Raw genomic sequence first — 21,722 nt, 5'->3', positions numbered from 1 at the left:
TAGACTATTAGACCCTCTGGAGTCTAACCACCCACTTTCAGTGTTTAGAATGCTCAGCTAGAATTGAAATTTGATCCTATTAAACTTACTATTTTCATTAATAAAATTTTTTGATTTAAAATTCATATATTAATTTTCAATAAACTAACAATTACAAACTAGGGGCTGACAGGGAAATTTCTTCATTTCCCTAAATATAACTGATGTGTGCTTAGTGGAAAACTGCTCATATGAATGGTACTTTTAGTAGAAAAATCTAGGCTTTGCAATTTATTTGGTTCTTTATAGTGTTATAAGACCATGAATTTTTGTCAACACTTACTTTTTAAAGCACTTTAGAAACAAAATCTATATTCCAATTTCCCCATTTCTCACTTAGTGGAATCTGAATAAAAGAAGTCCTGTTGTACATGTGACATTCTTTCTAATGCAATAATAAAAGGCATCTATACTAATAAAAAGGTAATATGCAAATTGGTCACAACACCCTCACAGTAACAACTGAACAGCAGGCTGCATGGGGTGACAAGGCTGGCAGGGAGGTTATGAGGGATGATCAAGTGACTGAACAGCAGGCTGTATGGCATGACAGGCAGATAGGAGGAACAGTGAGGGTCGACCAGGCCAGCAAGGAGAAGGAGGGTGCAGTTAGGGGTGACCAGGCTGGCAGGGGAGAGCAGTTAGGGACAACTAGGTCATCAGAGAGGGCATTAAGGGACAACTAGGCCAGCAGGGGGTGGTACTTGGGGGCAACCAGGCTGAGGATGGAGCAGTTAGGGGCAAACAAGCTGGATGATTGGGGGGGGGAGTAGTTAGGGGTAATCAGGCAGGCAGGCAGGTGAGCAGATAGGAGCCAGCAGTCCCAGATTGTGAAAGAAATGTCCAACTGCCGGTTTTAGCCTGATCCCTAAGATTGGGCCAAAACCAGCAGTAGGACATCCCCTGAGATGTCCCAGATTGGAGAGAGTCCAGCCTAGGCTGAGGAGACCCCCTTCCCTTTCTGTGCACACATTTTGTGCATACGGCCTCTAGTTTATAATAGCCATGGTTTGATGACATTAATTATAACATTAATGTTACAATTAACATCCAGAAAATTTAAATTCCAGAAAATTTAAATTCCTGATAATCTGCATACCTCACAGATTTGTTTTCAGCAGTTATAGTCCCATTTTCTACATTAGGAAACTGCAGATCATTTTTGCTAAAATTATGTATTCCATAATTGGTAGAGCCAGGTTCTGAACACTAGCCCAATGCCTTTCCAACTATATTTTATATCATCAATTAAAACCACTAAATTGTAATTGACTCACCTCTATGGCTTTAGCTTTTAAATCCCTACAAGTGCTGGATAGAATTTAGATCCTCTGCCTCCGTGCTTCCTGCATCACTCTGCACCTCACAAGGATGCTGCAGGATAGTGCTTACTTTTAGGAAACATCATCAATGTAGTTGACCAGAGATGAGAAACATAATGACAGCAAGTCTAGACTTATGTCTTTAGTGAAGAAATATTTCCAAATACATCACAAACAGGAAAAGATCCAACTTTCAGCCATCAATTTCTCATTAATATAGAGGAAGTCAGAACATCTGATTTATTGGCATATCTTTCCTTACCAGAGCAGAAATGTGTTCATGTCTGGAGCTTTATATTCCAAGGAATTAAGTGATATATGTGTTATTCTGGATCATACATGTTCTTTTAAAAATAAATTACATATATATATGCATACACAGTGGTAATGGTACAATAAAATTGAAACTTAAAAATGAAATGTCAGCAATATAAAAATTTTAAAGCTCTTATAGCAATATTAACCCACCATACAGCACACAATGTCTAGATTATGGAGGATTTACTGGCCTAAGTAGCAAACCAAAAACTTCCTCTATGAAAATGAGAATAATAAATTTGATCCAATTTTCATGTGTTATTGATGTATTATTATTGGTGCTTCAGTTAGCATTTGTGACTGGGTATCTGCGTGGGTGTTGGGAGATATGAACTGAAATCCAGGGTTTTGTCTTTCCTTAACTCTTGGCCTCATTGCATTGATTTAACTCTTTGCCCCTCAATATTCTCATCTTTAAAGTGGAAAAAATAATATTATGTGTACAATAGCAGATAAAGTGTGGACTCTGCTTAACTATAATGTTAACCCCTTTTCCATGGGAAATTTTTTAAATGAATAAAGAGTGATATAGCATGATACAGAACAAGTGAATCAAATATGTATGGTCATCACTCTCATCCACCAGGCTTCTAATTTCTCATTATGTTATTGAATTCATGATATATTTTTAAAACTATTAAATTCACTTACAAAATTTTAGTCTCACAGAAGTTGAGATGTACAATAATTTTGGAAAAATGTAAAGAGACATAATAAATATTCCAAAATAATAACAAAGCAAATGTTACATAATGATTGAGAAGCATTAAACTGTGCTTGCCAGGTGAACCTCTGTTGGCAGCAAGGATGGAGAAAGGGGAGAGGGCATGGGGCAAGGAAAAAGCTGAAGGAAACAGTTTATTTTCTTGCTCTGCCTTGCTGTCTTCATGTGCAAATTGATAATGTCATTTTTGAGCAAACATAGAATGTTTTTCATTTAATTATTTTATGTCTTAAACAAGCATATCATTATATTATAATTAACATGTTGAACAGTATCCTGTAAATAATAAAATGTATTGTATAATCAATACTTATAACTTTAAAAATATTTTGGTGTTAAAACAGTTCACCAAAATAAAAGGTCTACATTCTAAATGAATGACACAAAAGATCTATCTGGCTCAACCTACCCTTCAGATGCAATTGTTCAAGTGAACAGTTTTTTGTTTGTTTTTTTTTAAATATTTTATTATTGATTTTTTACAGAGAGGAAGGGAGAGAGATAGAGAGCTAGAAACGTCGATGAGAGAGAAACATCAACCAGCTGCTTATTGCACACCCCCTACCGGGGATGTGCCCACAACCAACATACATGCCCTTGACCAGAATTAAACCTGGGACCTTTCAGTCCGCAGACCGACGCTCTATAGCTGAGCAAAACCAGTTTCAGCTCAAGTGAACAGTTTTGTCTGTTAGTTACTGACATGTCTCCAAGTGATATCCTTCTACTATGGCTTCTTAATTATACTACCTAATAAAAGAGTAATATGCAAATTAACCATCACTTTGCTCCACAAGCCACGCCCAGAAGTCACACTGACCAGCCAATCAGAGTGAATATGCAAATAAACCCAACCAAGATGGCTACAGCCACAGAGAGCAGGAGGGAGGCGTTTCCCCGGTAATGGAGGAAGCCAAGCTTTCCACCTTCCCTTACCAGCCTAAGCCTCTACTCAAGGCTACAAGGTTTCAATTATAGAAGATAAACAAATCCAAACTTTGAGTGAGCAGGAAGCTTGGCTCTGCTCCAGGCTATAAAGTTTCAATTGTAGAAAATAAATATATTCCAGATGCCAAGGCTTAGGTCGCTGGGGGTGTGGTTGGCCTGCAAACCACCACAGGCCCCTTACTCAGGCTGCCCCATCCCCCAAGGGAACCCACACCTTGATCTGGGACACCCTTCAAGGCAAACCAGCTGCTCCTCCCCCCCCCCCTCCCATGCACCAGGCCTCTATCCTATCAAATAAAAGAGTAATATGCAGATTGACCATCACTCCAACACACAAGATGGCTGTCCCTATGTAGTCAAAGATCCTGTCCCTATGTGGACACAAGATGGCCAGTATGGAAGGGCAGTTGGGAGGGACCAGGCTTGCAAGGGAGGCCAGCTGTGGTTGATCAGGCAAGTGGGGGAGGGCAGTTGGGAGGCACCAGGCCTTCAAGGGCGGGCAGTTAAGAGAGACCAGGCCTGCAAGGGAGGGCAGTTGAAGGCAATCAATCCTGCAGGGGAGGGCAGTTAGGGGTGACCAGGCCAGCAGAGGAGGGAAGTTGGGAGCAAACGGGCTGGCAGGGGAGCAGTTAGGCATTAATCAGGCTGGCATGGGAGTGGTTAGGGGGTGATCAGGCTGGCAGAGAGAAGTGGTTAGAGGCAATCAGGAAGGCAGACAGGGGAGCAGTTGGGAGCCAGCAATCCTGGATTGTGAGAGGGATGTACAATTATCTGTTAAGGCCCAATCCCACTGGGGTCCCAGATTGGAGAGAGTGCAGGCTGGGCTGAGGGATATCCCCCTGCCCCTGTGCACAAATTTTGTGCACTGGGCCTCTAGTCCTATATAATAAAATTCTAGTATGCAAATTGATCAAATGGCAGAATAACCAGTCACTATGCCATGTGCTGACCACCAGGAGGCAGATGCTCAATGCAGGAGCTGCCCCCTGGTGGTCAGTGCACTTCCACAAGGGAGCACCATTCAGCCAAAAGCCAGGCTCACTGCTGGCGAGTGCAGTGGCAGTAACTGGAGCCTCTCTCACCTCTGCAGCAGTGCTAAGGATGTCTGACTGACAGCTTAGGCCCACTCCAGTCAGTTGGACATCTCCGAGGACTCCCCAACCGTTAGAGGGTGCAGGTCAGGCAGAGGGACACACACCTCCTCCTCCACCGAATACATAACTGGGCCTCTAGTTATTAAGAGAAGTGTTGGCTTTCCATTGTGACAGAGGAAATATGAGCTCTAATTTAATGCACACACACATGTAGTATCACACTTCCTCTCCTTTATCCCAAGAATAGAGTTTCTCTCTTAATATGATTGAAATGATTAGTAAAATATTACAGCTGTAAGTTAAATATAGCTGCCTTTAAAGAATCACAAAGTGTATAGTGATTGTACTTTCTAGTGTGTAAACTCTATGGTGAGTGATTCTGCTATTGATCCTGGAGTTTTTGTTCACCTGGAATCTATAGAGCTCACACAGTCCCTGCCCCAGGGGAGGTGTTTGATAATGAGGCAGCTATCAATTTAATAAACAGATGCTCTTAAAGAAAGTTTGTATATTTAAATTGATAGCTGCCTCATTTTTTCTTTGCAATTTACTAATCATGTATCTTTATCTTTTCTTTTCCTCAAAGCACCTGTTTTATTTTCTTTCTATTGAAGCTCTGTCTGCCTGGAAATACCACACTCAGAAACCTTTATCTGATTGCTACAGGGTAAACAGGCTATTCTCAAGCTTATAATATTAACAAGTGTGTGTGTGTGTGTGTGTGTGTGTGTGTGTGTGTGTTTTAATCCTCACTGCAGAATATTTTTCCAATGATTTTTTTTTTTTTCGAGAGAGAATGGAAGGGATAAGGAGAGAAAAACATTTATGTGAGAGAGATACATAAATTGTCTGCCTATCGCATGAGCCCCAACCAGGGCCAGGGATCAAGACTGCAACTATTGGTAATAATATATGTGTTCTTGACTGGAATAGAACCAGAACCCTTCAGTCCTAGGGCTGACTCTCTATCCATTGAGCCAAACCAGCTAGGGCAACAAATTTAATACATAGTAATGACAAAAGCATCAAAACACTTGTGGAAAAGACAGCCATACACAGAAAGTGAGTAGAAACACTAATTTTTTTTTTATTTTGGCATAAATTCAGCAACATATTTTTTTTATGTCATCACTCATTTAGTAGACAAATGTAAACATTTATCATGTGCCAGACACTGTGCTGATACTGAGTGTCATAGATACACTCCTCAAGATGTTTTCAGTAAGGTAAGGGGATGTGGAGCAAACCAGGACATTGAACTTAGAATGTGATCAGAAGGCAGAGTGGGTACACAGAGGAGAGAAGAACCTAGAATTACATGGAGGAGATAATCTTTGAAAGTCTATAAAGAATTTGCTCATTTGACTAACGTCTTTCTTTTTTTTTTTTCACATATCCACAATTTTATTTTATTTAATTAATTAGGGTGACATAGGTTTATAAAATTGTATAGGTTTCAAGTATAATTCTGTAATACATATCTGTGTACTCACTACCCCAAATCAGGTCTCTTTCCATCACCTTTTATCCCCTTTATACCCTCTTCTACCTCCAGGAACTCATCCTTCCCTCTGGCAATCACCATACCTTGTCTGTGCCCATGAATCTTTCTGAACTTTTTTCTTTCCTTAACCCCTTAAAGCAGTGGTTCTTAACCTTCCTAATGCCATGACCCTTTAATACAGTTACCTCATGTTGTGGTGACCCCCAACCATAAAATTATTTCCTTTGCTATTTCATAACCGTTATGTATAATAAATATCTGTTTTCTGATGGTCTTAGGCAACCCTACTCGTGGTCCTAAACCTGCCTTAAAGGATAAAGGGGCAACTAGTAATATGGGAGAATGAAATCAAAGCAAGTACTCCTGAAATTTGAGAGATACAGCATACAACAAAAACCCATACCATAGAATGCTTGCCTCACAAACTTATGAAGTAGAGATGTCAGATAATAAAGAAACTTGAAGGCCACAATGTGTGCCTTTTGGTGAAATTTAAGAAAACTCTTTGGGTTTAAGGTAGATCACTTTTACAGCTATATTTAGGAAGCTATTGCATAGCCTAGGAAAGGACTTCGAAGTCCTGAACTTGATTGTCAGTAAGGTTATTGAGAAGTGGGTAGAACTTAGAATGAAATAAGAGGTTTGAAAACAAAGAATTCATATATGAACAATGATCTGTCCAAAAATCACACATTTGTGAGGCCTGTCTTGATAATAGAACTGAAAAGGTGTTAGCTGAGTCAATAGTGCTCTTTGGGAACATAGACACAGTTCTTCACCAAAAAAGGCCCTATCTCATTGGTTTCAATTCAGTGAACAAATATAACATTTATTACCTAATATGTTATATAGCAATCCTGGCCTTCACAAAGATTATTTTTGGTCAAAAAGAAAACACACACTATAGTTTAACTATTACAAACATTATAATAAGTGTCAGATCATGGAGTAATAGCAGTACATAGAGGAGTCAGAGAAGGTCAAGCATAATAATTTCTCAGGCACATCACTTAACTTTGACTTTTTAAACATATCAAACCAAGTAGTTTTCCAAAACCAAGGTTAAAGTGGAAGGTGATTATTAATATCTCTTTAATGAAAATAATTGAAATCTAGCCAAAACCGGTTTGGCTCAGTGGATGAGCGTCAGCCTGCAGACTGAAAGGTCCCAGGTTTGATTCCGGTCAAGGGCATTTACCTTGGTTGCGGGCACATCCCCAGTATGGGGTGTGCAAGAGGCAGCTGATCGATGTTTCTCTCTCATTGATGTTTCTAACTCTCTATCCCTCTTACTTCCTCTCTGTAAAAAAATCAATAAAATATATTTTAAAAAATAATAATTGATATATAAAGTACTGTGATGGAAGACATAGTAAACTCATATTTCCAATATATTGTTTAAAGAAAGCAAATAGGATAGAATTAAAGACATTAAAAAAAAAAAACAACCTCAAGTGAAAAAGAAGAATTAAAGACATAATTTACAGTTCTACTCTACAGCTTTTTCTTTGAGTTTAACACCACATGGCAACTTATATCAGTGGGCATTCACAGTGTGTGCCCATAGACAAACAGAACGTGGGGTCACCGTGGTTACCAGGGAACCCTTCTCCTAGGAATGAAACTTCAGTTTTAGAAAACTCCTGTACTTTCATGCCATTCAGGCACTCCTTTTAGCGTTTTCTCTAAATAAAAGAAAAATAAGCAAAAATACTACATTCTACATTTCCATGCATGCTTATTCTGAACTGGTTGACAATTTTAAACTCCTTATTTCAAAGAATTATCAACACAGTCATTTAGTGTTATGGTGTCATGTCATGTAGTGTCAAGGTGGAAAATACTATTTACCAATAAAATCCCTGCATGTATATTTTAACTTAAAGTAATTAGATGATGGCAGGTAAAGCATCAGAAAGAAGTTGTTGAGAGGGTCCACCCTGAGCCTGGGAAAGGAGGTTACATGCTCCACTCAGGGAAGCTTTCCCTCCTTATTATTCAGGCTATTAACATTAATGGATTCTGGAAGACAAAGTTAGGGGCTGAGTTTTCCATCTTGCTGTGCAGAAACTGAATATTGCATGATACAGAATAAATGGAGTATTACTGATGCAATTTTGTCTCAAATGAAGCTATACCCTTACCCTCACTCCTTCTTTTTTAGTTGGAGCTTAGAGAAAAAATAGCATAACAATAAACAAACACCGGCCTATTTTGCAAAAACTACTAGGTGTGAGTTGGATTAGGGTGACTTGGGGAGCAGTTTGCCCTGGTCTCTCTCCATAAGCAAGGTTACATTATTCCAGCCCCAATGACAGTGCAGACCTGTCCATTGACAGTGTAGACCTGTCCATTGACAGTGTAATTTGAACTTGATCTAAAAGTAAAAGGCTTACTACAGGTATTTTCCCACCAACAAGGTGTTTGCTCTCTACATCTATGAAAAATTCGGCATGGAATTAAATTGGATTGCCTGACTACATTGGCTGTAAAGATCCCATTTTTCATTAAGTTCTGTGAGGCTGAGTGATTTCATAAAATGGTTTTTTAGTGCATGAGGCACAGGATATTAAAGATAATAAAGATAGGCTATTCCACCGCCCAGGAGGGGACATTATTCTAAGGGATGCAAATTCATTGCCATTTATGGCTGAGCAGTTTAGTACAGTTGAGGATGCTCACACATTTAGATTTTGGTGTTTCCTATTAATGACACATCTCATTTAGAAGAGCTGAAATTGGTGTGTTGGATCAGATGATGATTTCTGCTGTATTTACATGCATGTATGCATGAAGAAAACAATTTTTGCGGTGACTTAAAATGACTCAGAAAAAGGAAAAAAGAGAATGGAAAAACACATTTTCCTTCCCAGAACTACCAAAATGAGTCTGATCAGAAGTGTTTGAGTCAAAGTTATACACATCATTGCTGATATTTATGCAGAAATGGTTGGCTCTAGTGCATTTTTACATGAGAGAGAAATTGCAAGTGTTATATTTCCTTAACTTGGTAAATATCTCTTTGCTGATTTTTAAACTATTGAGAACATGTTTTGCATTAAAAAATATCATTATAAGAAAGCATTTGTGCAATACAATGAGATTTCAAAATTATATCCAGAAAATTAAAGTATAATATAATTAGTCTGTTAAAAACTACAACTGGTCATATTCCAAGTAGAAATAAATTAATTAAGGTGACAGGTAAAGGCAGTTGGAGGGACTTTTAAAAAAAAGAGAATTATATTTATCTTGAAATTTTTAGCATAATTTCATAACTAACTTTTAATAGTCTTACCCTAGTTCAGTGATCAAGAGAATAATATAACAGAGGAAAAAATGTTCTAAAAATGGTTTTGAGTGATGTGAATTAGCAGAACCTCCTCAGAGCCAAACACATAGCATGGCTTCTGTAAGTCTTTGGATATTCTTTTGTAAACTGTAGACAGAAGAGTGCTCAAGCATGTTCCAGATATCTTGGTTCCATATTTTTTTATTGATTATAAAAAACTATTGAAAATGAAATATGAAATATATATGCTCAGCTCAGGAGCTGCCCCCTGGTGGTCAGGGTACTCTCACAGGGGGAGCACGCTCAGCCAGAAGCCGGGCTCATGGCTGGAGAGCGCAGCAGTGTTGGCAGGAGCCTCTCCCGCCTCCAAGGCAGTGCTAAGGATCTTCAACTGATGGCTTTGGCCTGCTCCCCATTTCCCCGAGGGCTCCCAGAGTGTGAGAGGGCACAGGCTGGGCTGAGGGACCTCCCTGAGTGCATGAATTTCAGACGTCAAACCTCTAGCCATAAATAATGCTGCTATGAACATAGGGTGCATATTTCCTTTCTGATTGGTGTTTCAGGCTTCTTAGGATATATTCCTAGAAGTGGGATGACTGGGTCAAATGGCAGTTTCATTTTTAATTTTTTGAGGAAACTCTGCACTGTTTTCAGTAGTGGTTGTACTAGTATGCATTCCTACCAGTATACTTGGTAGGATTCCTTTTTCCCCCACACTCTCATGAGCATTTGTTGTTTCTTGAAACATTATCCTACTACCTTTCCATATAATTCACATAACATAAAACTTACACATTTATGCTTTTTAATTGATTTTTGAGAGAGAGAGAGAGAGAGAAAGGAGAGAATAGAGAGACAGAAATATCAATGAGATAGAAACATCGTATAATAGATCGCTGTCTCCTGCACACCCATACTGGGAATCAAGCTCAATACCTAGGAATGTGCCCTGACTGGTTATCAAACCATGACCTCTTGCAACCACTGAGGCACACCAGCTGAGCAAAACTTACCCAGTTAGAGTACATAGATTTTTTAGTATACATGTATTCACAAATTTGCTCAAATATTACCACAATCTAAGTTTAGAATACATTCTTCATTTAAAAATAAACTCACAGCCATTATCAATCACTGCTCTTTTATTCTCAATTCCATGCTCCTAGTTCTAGTTCTAATTTATTCCCTTTCTGTATTCTGAATATTTCATTTAAATTGCTCCATGCAAAATGTGGTCTTTTGTAACTTCCTATTTTGTTTTACTTAAAACAATATTTCTAAGTGTATTGATATTGGAGCATGTATCAATACCTTATGTATATTTACTGATAAACAACATTGCAACATATGAAAATACCATATTTTGTTTATTTATCCAGCAGTTGAAAAACATGTGAGATTTTGCTACCTTTTGGCTATGCACATTCATATAAGTTTTTGTGTAGACATATGTTTTCATTTCCTTGGATACACATCGAGGAATAGAATAGCACCTTTATGTTTAATATTTTAAAGAAAATGTCAAACAATTTTTTAAGAGGCTGCCCATTTTACAGTCCAGCTAGCAATGTATAAGAGTTTCAATTTATCAACATTCTCACCAACGTTTGCTATTATCTATCTTTTGATTATAGTCATCCTACGACATGGAATTTCTGAGGTTTTGATTAGCATTTTCCTAATGGGTGTCTATCATTGTTTCAAGAGTTTATTTGTTATTGTGTTTCTTCTTTTGAGGGATATCTACTTAAATAGTTGTTCCATTGTTAATGGAGATGTTGTTCTCTTTATTAATCAGCTGTAAGATATCTTCATATACACTGTGTATGTTCTCTATCAATTATATTTTTTGTAGAATTTTATCTATTTTGTGTGTTGTCTTTTTACTTTTTTTCTTTTGGTATCATTGCAGCATATTTTTAACTTTGATATAGTCTAATTCATCTACTTTCATTTTTACATGACTTTTGGAGTTACACCTGAGAAATCAGCACCTAACCTAAAATCATGAGCAGTTAACATGTGTTTAATTCTTAGTTTTATGTTTTTAGCTGTTACATTTAGGTCTGTGATCCATTTTCACCCAATTTTTGTTTACAATGTGATATAAGGGTCCAAAGTAATTGTTTTGCATCTGAATATACTGTTGGCTCATGGCAATATATAAAAATTATTTACCCATTAAATTAACTTGGTATTTCTATTAAAAATCAATTGTACATAAGTAGACAGAAACATCTATCATTTTTTAAATGGTTGGAAAAGTGAAATGTGTCTGAACTGAACAAAATGCACACAGTAAACTTGGAAAAGTTTGTATTCAAAAAACAAGGATGATGAAATAACTATATTGTGTCCTAATGAATTGAATGTTCTAATTTTATTTAATAAACCATTTATGTAACACATTTTATTATTTATTTTTATTATATAGGATTGCTTTACTTGGAGGGAGATTTATCCACCAAAATGAGCTCTAGAAGGAGTGTTTTTCAAGGGGTGAAAAACACTTGAACAGGCAACCCAGATGAGTGTTCTGCATTGTATTATTTGACAGGAACTATTTTAAAGAGTGACACTTCAGTAAAGAGACATTCACTCATTAAAATTATGCCTCTGGCATGACCACATTCAGAATAGCCAACATCAACAAATCAACAAACGACAAGTGTTGGCGAGGTTGCGTGCACTGCTGGTGGGAATGCAGACTGGTGCAACCACTTTGGAGAACAGTATGGAGTTTCCTCAAAAAACTGAAAATGGAACTCCCATTTGACCCAGTAATCCCACTTCTAGGAATATATCTCAGTATTTGATTTTTAAAGTTAAAAATAGAGCACCCAATATCTCTTTTTCAATATATATATAGGATCATAATGTTTCCTCATCTTGAAAGTCCACATACTCACAGAGCATTCAATGACTTTGATAAGTATTTTTAAGGGATCATGCAGGAAAGTTAAGTTAGGTGACAGAAATGTGTAATAAATAGATAATATCTTAGATTAGGTGAAAAGATGGCACATTAGCCTTACATGGTGGTAGCTGAAGACAGAAAAACAAATATTGCAGCAAAGAAAGAGCACTAAGTCTATCTTCTGCCCTAATTGTTTGGCTATTGCTAAACTAAGCAAGCTCCCTTACACCATTCCTTTTTCTTGATACCTTCTCCCATTTATTATAATCACCCATTCAACAAAGTTGCCCAAACTGGAAAACCTTGGCTAATACTATTTGTTTTGTTTGCTTTCATTCTTGTGTAACAGACAAATAATCCCATCAGGTTTCCTCATAAACATGTCTCTGATCCACTGCCTCTGTCTAGTCCTAGTTCCCAATACCAGTCTCTCTCTTTTTTGGGCCCCAAAACACTGCAGTTCTCTAAATTTATCCTTCCCATGGCCACCAGAATGGTTCACTTAAAATGAAAGTGAGACCAGTATACTCTTATGCTTGACAGTCTTCACTTTCTCTCCTTCTGTGGAATAAAATCTAAGCTCCCTGCTATGGTATATAAGACCCTCAGTTGTCTGTCTTCTGCCTACTTCTCAGGCTGGCACCGCTGGGGGCCTGGACCCAGACCTTGACTCCCACAGTGTGAGGAAACTCCATACTGTCTTCCATAATGGCTGCACCAATGGTTGTACCAACTCTCCATTCCCAACTGCAGTGCAGGAGGGTTCCTTTTTCTCCACATCCTTCCCAGTAACTTATTTCTTGATAAAAGCCATTCTGACAGTTGTGAGATGATATCTCATTGTTGTTTTGATTTGGATCTCTCTGATAATTAGTGACTTTGAGCATATTTTCATGTGTCTCCGGGCCTTTTGTAGGTCCTCTTTAGAAAAATGTCTATTTAGATCTTTTGCCCATTTTTTTTATTGGATAGTTTATCTTCTTTTTGTTAAGTTGTATGAGTTTTCTGTACATTTTGGAGATAAAACCCTTATTGAAAATAACATTGGCAAATATGTTCTCCCAGGTAGTGGGCTTTCTTTTATTTTATACAGAAGCTTATTATTTTGATGTAGTCCCATTTGTTTATTTTCTCCTTAGTCTCCATTGCCCTAGAAGCTTGTCTGTAAAAACATTATTATGAGATATGTCCGCTATTTTTTTTGTCTATGAAGTCTTATAGTATTTTTACAGTTTCCCATATTACATTTAAGTCTTTTAGCCATTTTCAGTCTGTTTTTATGTATGGTATGAGTTGGTAATTTAATTGCTTTTTTTCTTTTTCTTTCTTCTTCTTCTTCTACTTTTTTTTTTGCATGTATTTTACCAAATTTCTTAGCACCATTTATTGAAGAGACTGTTTTGACTCCATTATATGCTCTTACCTCCTTTGTTAAATATTAATTGAGCATAGTGGTTTGGATCAATTTCTGGATTCTCTATTTTATTCCTTTGGTCTATATGTCTGATCTTGTGCCATACCAGGCAGTTTTGAGAACCGTGGCTTGGTAATATAGCTTGATATCTGGTATTGTGAGTTCTCAAATTTTGATTCTTCTTTCTCAGGATAGCTGGCTATTCAGATTCTTTTTTTTTATTTTTTATTTATTTTTTATTCCAGATGAATTTTTGGAGTTTGTTCTAGATCTTTGAAATATGCCATTGGTATTTTAATGGGGGTTCCATTGAATCTGTAGATTGCTGTGGGTAGTATGGACTATTTTAATGATGTTGATTCTACCAATCCATGAACATAGTATGTTCTTCCATTTGTTTATGTCTTTCTCTATCTCTTTTTTTCAATGTCCTGTAGTTTTCCATGAACAGGTTTATTACATCTTGTACAAGTTAAGTTTACTTTTACTAATCTTAACTTTTTTGGTGCAATGGTAAAGGGGATTTCCCCCCCCCCCTCTTTCTGTGAGTTCATTATTGGTGTATAAAAAGGCCATACATTTCTGGGTGTTAATTTCTATGTTCTGCTACATTGCTGAATTAATTTGTTAGGTCTATTAGCTTTTTGATGGAGTCTTTGGGGTTTTCTATGTATACTATCATGTTATCAGTGAATAATGGCATTTTTTTTCTTCTTTTCCAATATAGATGCCTTTTATTTCTTCTTCTTGTCTGATTGCTATGGCTAGCACTTCCAGTACTATATTGAGCAGGAGTGGTGAAAGTGGGCATCTCTGTCTTATTCCTGTTTTTAGGGAAAATGAGTTTAGTTTTTGCCCATTGAGTATGATTTTGGCTGTAGGTTTGTCATATAAGGTTTTTATTATGTTGATGTACAATCACTCTATACCCACTTTGCTAAGAATTTTTATCAAAAGGGTGTTAGACTTTATCAAATGCTTTTTCTGCATCAATTGATATGATTATGTGGTTTTTATCTCTTAATTTGTTTATGTGATGTATACATCACACTTATTAATTTGTGGATGTGCTGCCATCCTTGCATTCTCAGAATAAATCCCACTTGGTCATGGTATATGATCTTTATAATGTAATGTAATGCTGAATCTGATTTGCTAGAATTTTGTAGAGCATTTTAGCATTTATGTTCATAAAGGATATTGGCCTGTGGTTGTCTTTAACTAAAATCAGTTATGGTAGGTAGTCACCTCCTAGTCCAGTATCTTCACTGACAAGGTCAAATTTTACTTTCACTGAGCCTATCTGTCTCTTTGCATCTATAACATACCTTTTGAAATGTCTAGGTAACTTGTAACTTCCCTTTTTCCAGACCCCTTGGGGCACAACCTAATGTGCTGAGGGCCAGGGCAGATCCCACAGATTCCTTCATTGTTGTGTTAATTGCTCTTGCACCCACTTAAGTATGTGTCTATCATTTTGCTTTTTATCCAATCCCAGGGTTTTCCCACTTTGCTTTCTCCCACCTCAGTAGTCTATCACCAATGCATTTCAGGTGACCCACCTAAATCCCTTTTTGATTGCAATGTATAAATATAAATATAACCCACCATTCTCTGGAACATTATTTCAATTCATTGAGGTTCTGCTTCACAGCCTATATCGACAGTTTGGCTCAAATAAACACACAAAAATTCTGCACAGGTTTCAATGCTTTTTTTGTTTGTTTGTTTGTTTGTTTGTTTTGTGTGTTTTTAAAATATATTTTATTGATTTTGTACAGAGAGGAAGGGAGAGAGATAGAGAGTTAGAAACATCTATGAGAGAGAGTCATCGATTAGCTGCCTCTTGCACACCCCCTACTGGGGATATGCCCGCAACCAAGGTACATGCCCTTGACCGGAATCGAACTCGGGACTCTCCAGTCCCTAAGCCGACGCTCTATCCATTGAGCCAAACCGGTCTCGGCTCAATGTTTTTTTTATGTTAAGATTACTTGTCGTAGTCACAGCAGGAGTTCAAAGAGGCTCACCCAGGATCATCCCTTGGACTTGGACTCAGTGCTAAGATCCAGCAAAGGCCCCTAGAGTCTGCTGTTTCTCTGGGTTCTCCTCCCTTTAAGTGAACATCGGTAGGGTGTCTCTTGGATCCAGGACCTTCCCTTGCTTTGGTAGAGGGTCTGACTTTATTTGATCTGTGCTTTAAAATCCTTAAGGTGGGACCAGGGTTGACAGAATCCAGGTTAAGGGTTGACAGAACCCAGGCTAAGATGGAACTGGAGGAAAAAAATGGGTGGCTGGTTTTGATTTTGGCTTTACAACTGGAATTGCTGAGAGTATGAGCAAAAAACCATCGCCACATAAATGAGCTGAACTCTTTCAGTTCCAAAGGTAAATGGGTACATACTCCCTCCAGTCGGATTCTGGGATGTTTTTAGGTGACTAAGAATCTTTGTGGAGTGTCAGAAATGCAGGAGCTCCAAAGGAAGTCCTACTGTGACTATAATTAATTAAATGGCTCATCTAGGGGCTGGGTCTGCCTGGTCCCTGAACTTTTCCTATGGTTTTAGACAGCCATCAGAGAAACTGAGGTCACATTTGACTCACTACATAGCATGTCTAGAAAGTTTGCTCAAACTATAGAAATCCAAAATTATAAAAAAAAAAAAAATTAACATGGGAAATTGTGCCTCCATGGCTAGAAGCTCCCAAAACTATAGCCCTCATTTAATACTCCTAACAGGAAGCCTTACTCACAAGTACTTTACAGAAATGGGAACACTTAACTAGAAAATATTAACTGAGAAACGGCCAAAATGCAGTTTGTTTGGAGTGCCTACATTAATATTTTGCATGCATAAATTAGAAAATGCCAGCTCTGAAATTAAACTGAATGACAATATGGGAAGCATATCTTGATTTGGAAATTAGAAGCTTCTAAGGAAAAGCATAGAAAAAAATCTTTCAAAAAGATGAAAATTAGTAAGATAAGAAATCTTAGAGATGTCTCAGAACTATTCTGAAGTTAACAAATGCCTACACCCATATTCCTCCCTGTAGGAAGCATGCCTCTAATTTATCTCCATAGGAAAGAAATAGTATAATAGGTGGCAAGGCCATTATATTCAATTTCACCAGAGAAAACAGAATGTGGGGGTGAGGAAACACATGGCCTATGGCACATGTCCTAGGAAGATTCCCCCAAACAAAGGGAGGTAGAGGCAGCTAGAAAAGACCCAGCCCATTTTTTAGAATAGTCTATTGGGAATATACTGAAATTCTAGAGAGGGGCAGTTCCCGAACCAGGGACAAAAGACATTGCTTTGATAATTTTTAATGCTGAACATTCTCTGGTGTAAACTTTTAGTGTGTTCTGTGCACCTGTATAACAGTGTTGATGGTTTGTGTCTCTTTGTTGTTGCTTAATTTATTTAAAGAAAAGGCAAGTCCTGCTTTGGGGAAGCCTAGTTATGTGTGGTGGGGTTGAAAGTGTGAGACAGATTGCAAGAACATCCCAGCAACTGCCAAGAATCTTAACTTCTTGCTCTTCCTCTCAGGATTCAGACACCAGAAACAGCTAGTGAGATTTCTGTTTGCCTGCAGTGTAGTTTTTGCTGTTTATCTTTTAGGCATTTTGGTTTGCTCTTTTCTTGTTTATAGTGAGAATAAACAAATCATCTTTTCTATCAAAGAACAGTTTAGACAGCCACCATTTTGGACTGTGTGACTTGGCAGCCACCATATTGGCCACATGGCTTGCAGCTCCCCTGGGGGCTGCCATCTTGAAACAGCAAAGGCCATCCCCTCCCTTTGAAACATATGTGTGTGTGTGTGTGCGTGTGTATATATATATATATATATATATATATATATATATATATATATAAAATGAAGAGTATATAATAAAAATATATATATTTTATTTGTAATTATATATGCCTAAACATACCCTGTTTCCCTGAAAATAAGACAGTGTCTTATATTAATTTTTGCTCCCAAAGGTGTGTTAGGTCTTATTTTCAGGGGATGTCTTATTTTTCCATGAAGAAGAATACAGTACACACTTATTGTTAAATGAAAATAAAGGAAATTTATTACCTGTATATGGTATGGTAGTATGGTAGTTGTCAACACAAACCAGACAAACTGTGAATCCTACAGTATCAAGAATTTACTCATTTATTCAATGACAATCATGTCATCATCTTCTGGAACATCATCATAACAATCCAATTCCTGAATTTCTTGGTGAATTTCTTGTGACTCCATTTCTTTCGGAATCAGTGGACCAAATCTCTCATGTTTAGCTTTGGGGGGGCTTATTTTCGGGGGATGCCTTATATTTCACTCAGAAGGAAACCTGTAAGTAGGTCTTATTTTCGGGGAAACATGGTAGTTTTCCAAAGTCTTTGGTAACTTAAAACTTTGAAGTTGCTGAAATAAATAATAAAATTTATTAAATATCTTCATATTTTGAATAACGGAATGCTGAAATATTAATCTGAATTTGCCTTGTGTGAAAAATCTGGAGGATATACTTGAACTTATTAATTAAATAAGTCTTGTATTTTATTTGAAATATAACCTTAAAGTATTACTAATCTGAGAAATGCTAAGTATTTAATTTGCCACCTAAAAATTTGAGGCTTCTAAGAGTTAAAAGTTCAAACTAAGTTAGGAGAAATTATATGGTTGTGATAACAGAATGCATGAAATATGGAAATTTATTTTTGAGGAAAATAATTCTTTGGTTTTCTCTGAAAAAATTAGTAGTTCAAAATATATTATAGTCTTTATGTGTGTCTATGTACTATGTGTGGTAAAATTTCAGCCTCGTATATATTTTATTGTCCTGAGAAAAAATAAAGGGGGGTGTAATTAATTCTATAGTCCAAACCAAATTTTTAATATTAAAACTGGTTTAAGCTTAATTGATGTCTTGAGAATAATTACAAAGAGTGTGTGGTATAATCTTTGAGTTGTGTATATTTGACAGTCTTTCCAACTTAAATTTCATGACTTTAACTGAGAGATGAATTTGGGGCATTTCAAGGGCTCTGGAATGACTCAAAGATTTAGTCTCTCTTCTTAGAAGAAGTATTTTTGAACTAAATTAGGCCAATTTAATATACTTGACATTACATGGGAAGCTTTGTTAAATAAAAATCAATAACTATGTTCTACTTATATACATATAGTTTGTTGAAATTAATGTTATAGGACTTCCAGTCTGCTTCAGAAAGGAACTTCAAAGATTCCGAGACAAGTTCAAACAGGAAACATCCAAGGAGGTGTAGCATGTGTCCAGCTAGGGACTCCAGGCAAGCCACGAGTCATAATTCCCTGGGGGTGGGGGTGGGGGTGGGGGGAAACTGCCAGTGATGCTCTGGGTATTTATGTTTCACATATTAGAAGTTTATAAATTATTTTCAATGCTCAATACACCGTTTGCATTAAGCCATGTGCCTCATTTTAAAATCTTACCTATTATTTATTTTTATATGCTGAAACTATAATTAAATCTAAAAGATGCAAATTTTATATTATTCTCCATTTCATTTTATAGGAATTATTATTTACCAACAATTTTTTGTCTTGGAATGTTTTCCTATATAATAAAGATGTAAATATGCAAATGGTCATTATGCAGTGCAGTGTTATGACTGACCACATAATGACTGGACCACGGATCAGCAGGTGGGTTGGGCAGCAAGCTACAAGTGGGTGGTAGAGAGCTACAGGAGGGGTCAGGGAAGCTTGCTATGAAGGGGGTGATGGGGAGGGAAAACAGGGGGAGCTACCGGAGGGCTGGGCGCAGGCAGAAAGCTACTGGAGGGTGGCAGCGAGCTACTGGTGAGCTATAGGCACATGGATTTGTGAGCAGGGCTACTAATACTTTATAGAAAAGCAAAGTTTTATCAAATCTATAACCATGCCACTTCTAAATTTATCATTCATGGACAGCTGTTGCTTTACTCTGATGCATTTGTAGGCATATTATATCTTTAGAAAAATCAATGAAAAGGACACTGACTTACTCTAAATTGGAGGCTTCTAAAGCAGGTCATATCTTTGAGCTGGATTAAGATTTATAGAATTTCAAGGAATAACTGATTTCAAAAACTACTGGCAAATAATCAACATACAATAAATAAAAATAACTATAGGACTAAATGAATTGAAAATAATTGTTCTTATGACTCCGTTTAAAATATTGTTGACTTTTTTTTTGCCGAAACCAGTTTGGCTCAGTGGATAGAGAGTCTGCCTGTGGACTGAAAGGTCCCTGTTTGATTCCAGTCAAGGGCATGTACCTTGATTATGGGCACATAATACCCAGTAGGGGGTGTGCATGAAGCAGCTGATCGATGTATCTCTCTCATCGATGTTTCTAACTCTCTATCCCTCTATCTTGCTCTCTGTAAAAAAAAATCAATAAAATATATTTTAAAAACTAAAATAAAATATTGTTGACTTTTAAATCTTTTGTTTCCCAAATATCAGGAAAAGTAAAAAAGCAAACATTCTGCAATGTAGGAACTATCAATTTAGTAAAATTTATTTAATAGTGCTCCCAGGAGACAAAGATTCAAAGACTATGGAAACCCGGAGATTTTTAATGAAAGACTCTCTCCAACAGTGTTAAAGGGACCTTACCTTATCAGGTTAAGGACATTTGACTTACCTGATACAGACCACGAATGGACATTTGAGTCATCCCAGTTGCCCGATCAACCATTAGATAAATAATTCTTATTTATTCACCACCACAAGGAGCTGACACCAGTCCTGGATTTAGTGAACATCAATAAACATTAGATCAGTGGATAAATGAAATGGTTGCACAGGTAGGCACAGAACCTGCCTGGGAGTTCTGCCTCCTCCAGGCTCCACACCCACATCCAGAGCCAGGAGGAGGGGGGCTTCCCAACTTCACAAAATAAGGCCTGCCTGGGTGTCTGTTAAGGCCTGCCTAGGAGTATCCCAGCTCCACAAGGCAAGGCCTGCCTGGAAATCCTGGAAGTCCCACCTTACAGCTCATGTGGCGTGGAGGCGGGAACTCTGGCTCCAGTCTACCTCTATGAAGCAATCCATCCAGGAGCCCTGGATGGGTGGGTGGGGCCTACCTCTTTGGGGCAACTGATCACGGGCTCCTGCACTGTGAAGGAACACAGGCGAGGCTGGGCTACCCCTCTTGCCCCCGTTTCATGCATCAGGCCTCTAGTAGCCACATAATGGTCTTGTGGCTCTAAATTACAAAGAGTGCTTAACTTCCTCTTTCATCTTGGACCGAGATTATCAAAGCTTATGTTGGAAGATGAATATGTGGGTATTGTCAGTATTCAATGGTATGTTGTAACTTTGTGAATTACATAATCAAAGCATAAGAACTATGGCATGTAGGATCAACAAAAGGCCTTGTATTGTAGGATGGCTGCATAAAGGTTTTAGAGTGTAGAGCTAGGCAGGGAAAGCAGTTGAAGAGTGGAAGGAGAAATGCCACATGGCAATTAGTGAATAATAGGTTTTATGTACTCTGCTTCAATGTCCAATAACAAGACCAGGTTGATTATCTTTAATGGATCGTGAATTATTTGAGGAAATGTAAAAGTACTTCAGATTGAAAACTAGAAATAAAAGAGAGTCACCAAAAGACTTCAAGTAATTTTTTCATGTCATAATGTGAGCTCCTGGAGTACAGCTTGCTTATTCATCCGAAAACCTCCACTTTCAGACACATAATAGGTACTTCACATTGGTTATGGGGCAAATAATACAATTTTCTAATTAAATATTATGTTCAAATCTTCCTTTCTGTAGATGAGTAATTTGAAACTCAGAAAAAGATTGTTTTACATACTAGATTGCATAACAAGCTTGTAATTTTTAGATGCGCTTGCTTACCAATTCCCCTCACTGTGGAATGATACGTGTTTCAGTAAGTTTATTCCAAGATGCTTCCATGCAATAAATTTACCTGCCTCAACACTGAAGTGCCAAATTAATAATGCAAAAAAGTAGCAATTGATGTTCACTGGATCAAAACAAAATAATCTAGCAATAAAAATACAAAATAAAGAAAAATTAACTTTGATTCCAAGGAATACACATCTCAGCCCCCTAAATGTTAATTTACAACATTAAGGCACAGA

Source organism: Pipistrellus kuhlii, unplaced genomic scaffold, assembly GCF_014108245.1.
Source record: "Pipistrellus kuhlii isolate mPipKuh1 unplaced genomic scaffold, mPipKuh1.p scaffold_m20_p_7, whole genome shotgun sequence".
NCBI lineage: Eukaryota > Metazoa > Chordata > Mammalia > Chiroptera > Vespertilionidae > Pipistrellus > Pipistrellus kuhlii.
The sequence above is the reverse complement of the archived record's forward strand: the minus strand, read 5'-3'. Positions refer to the sequence as shown.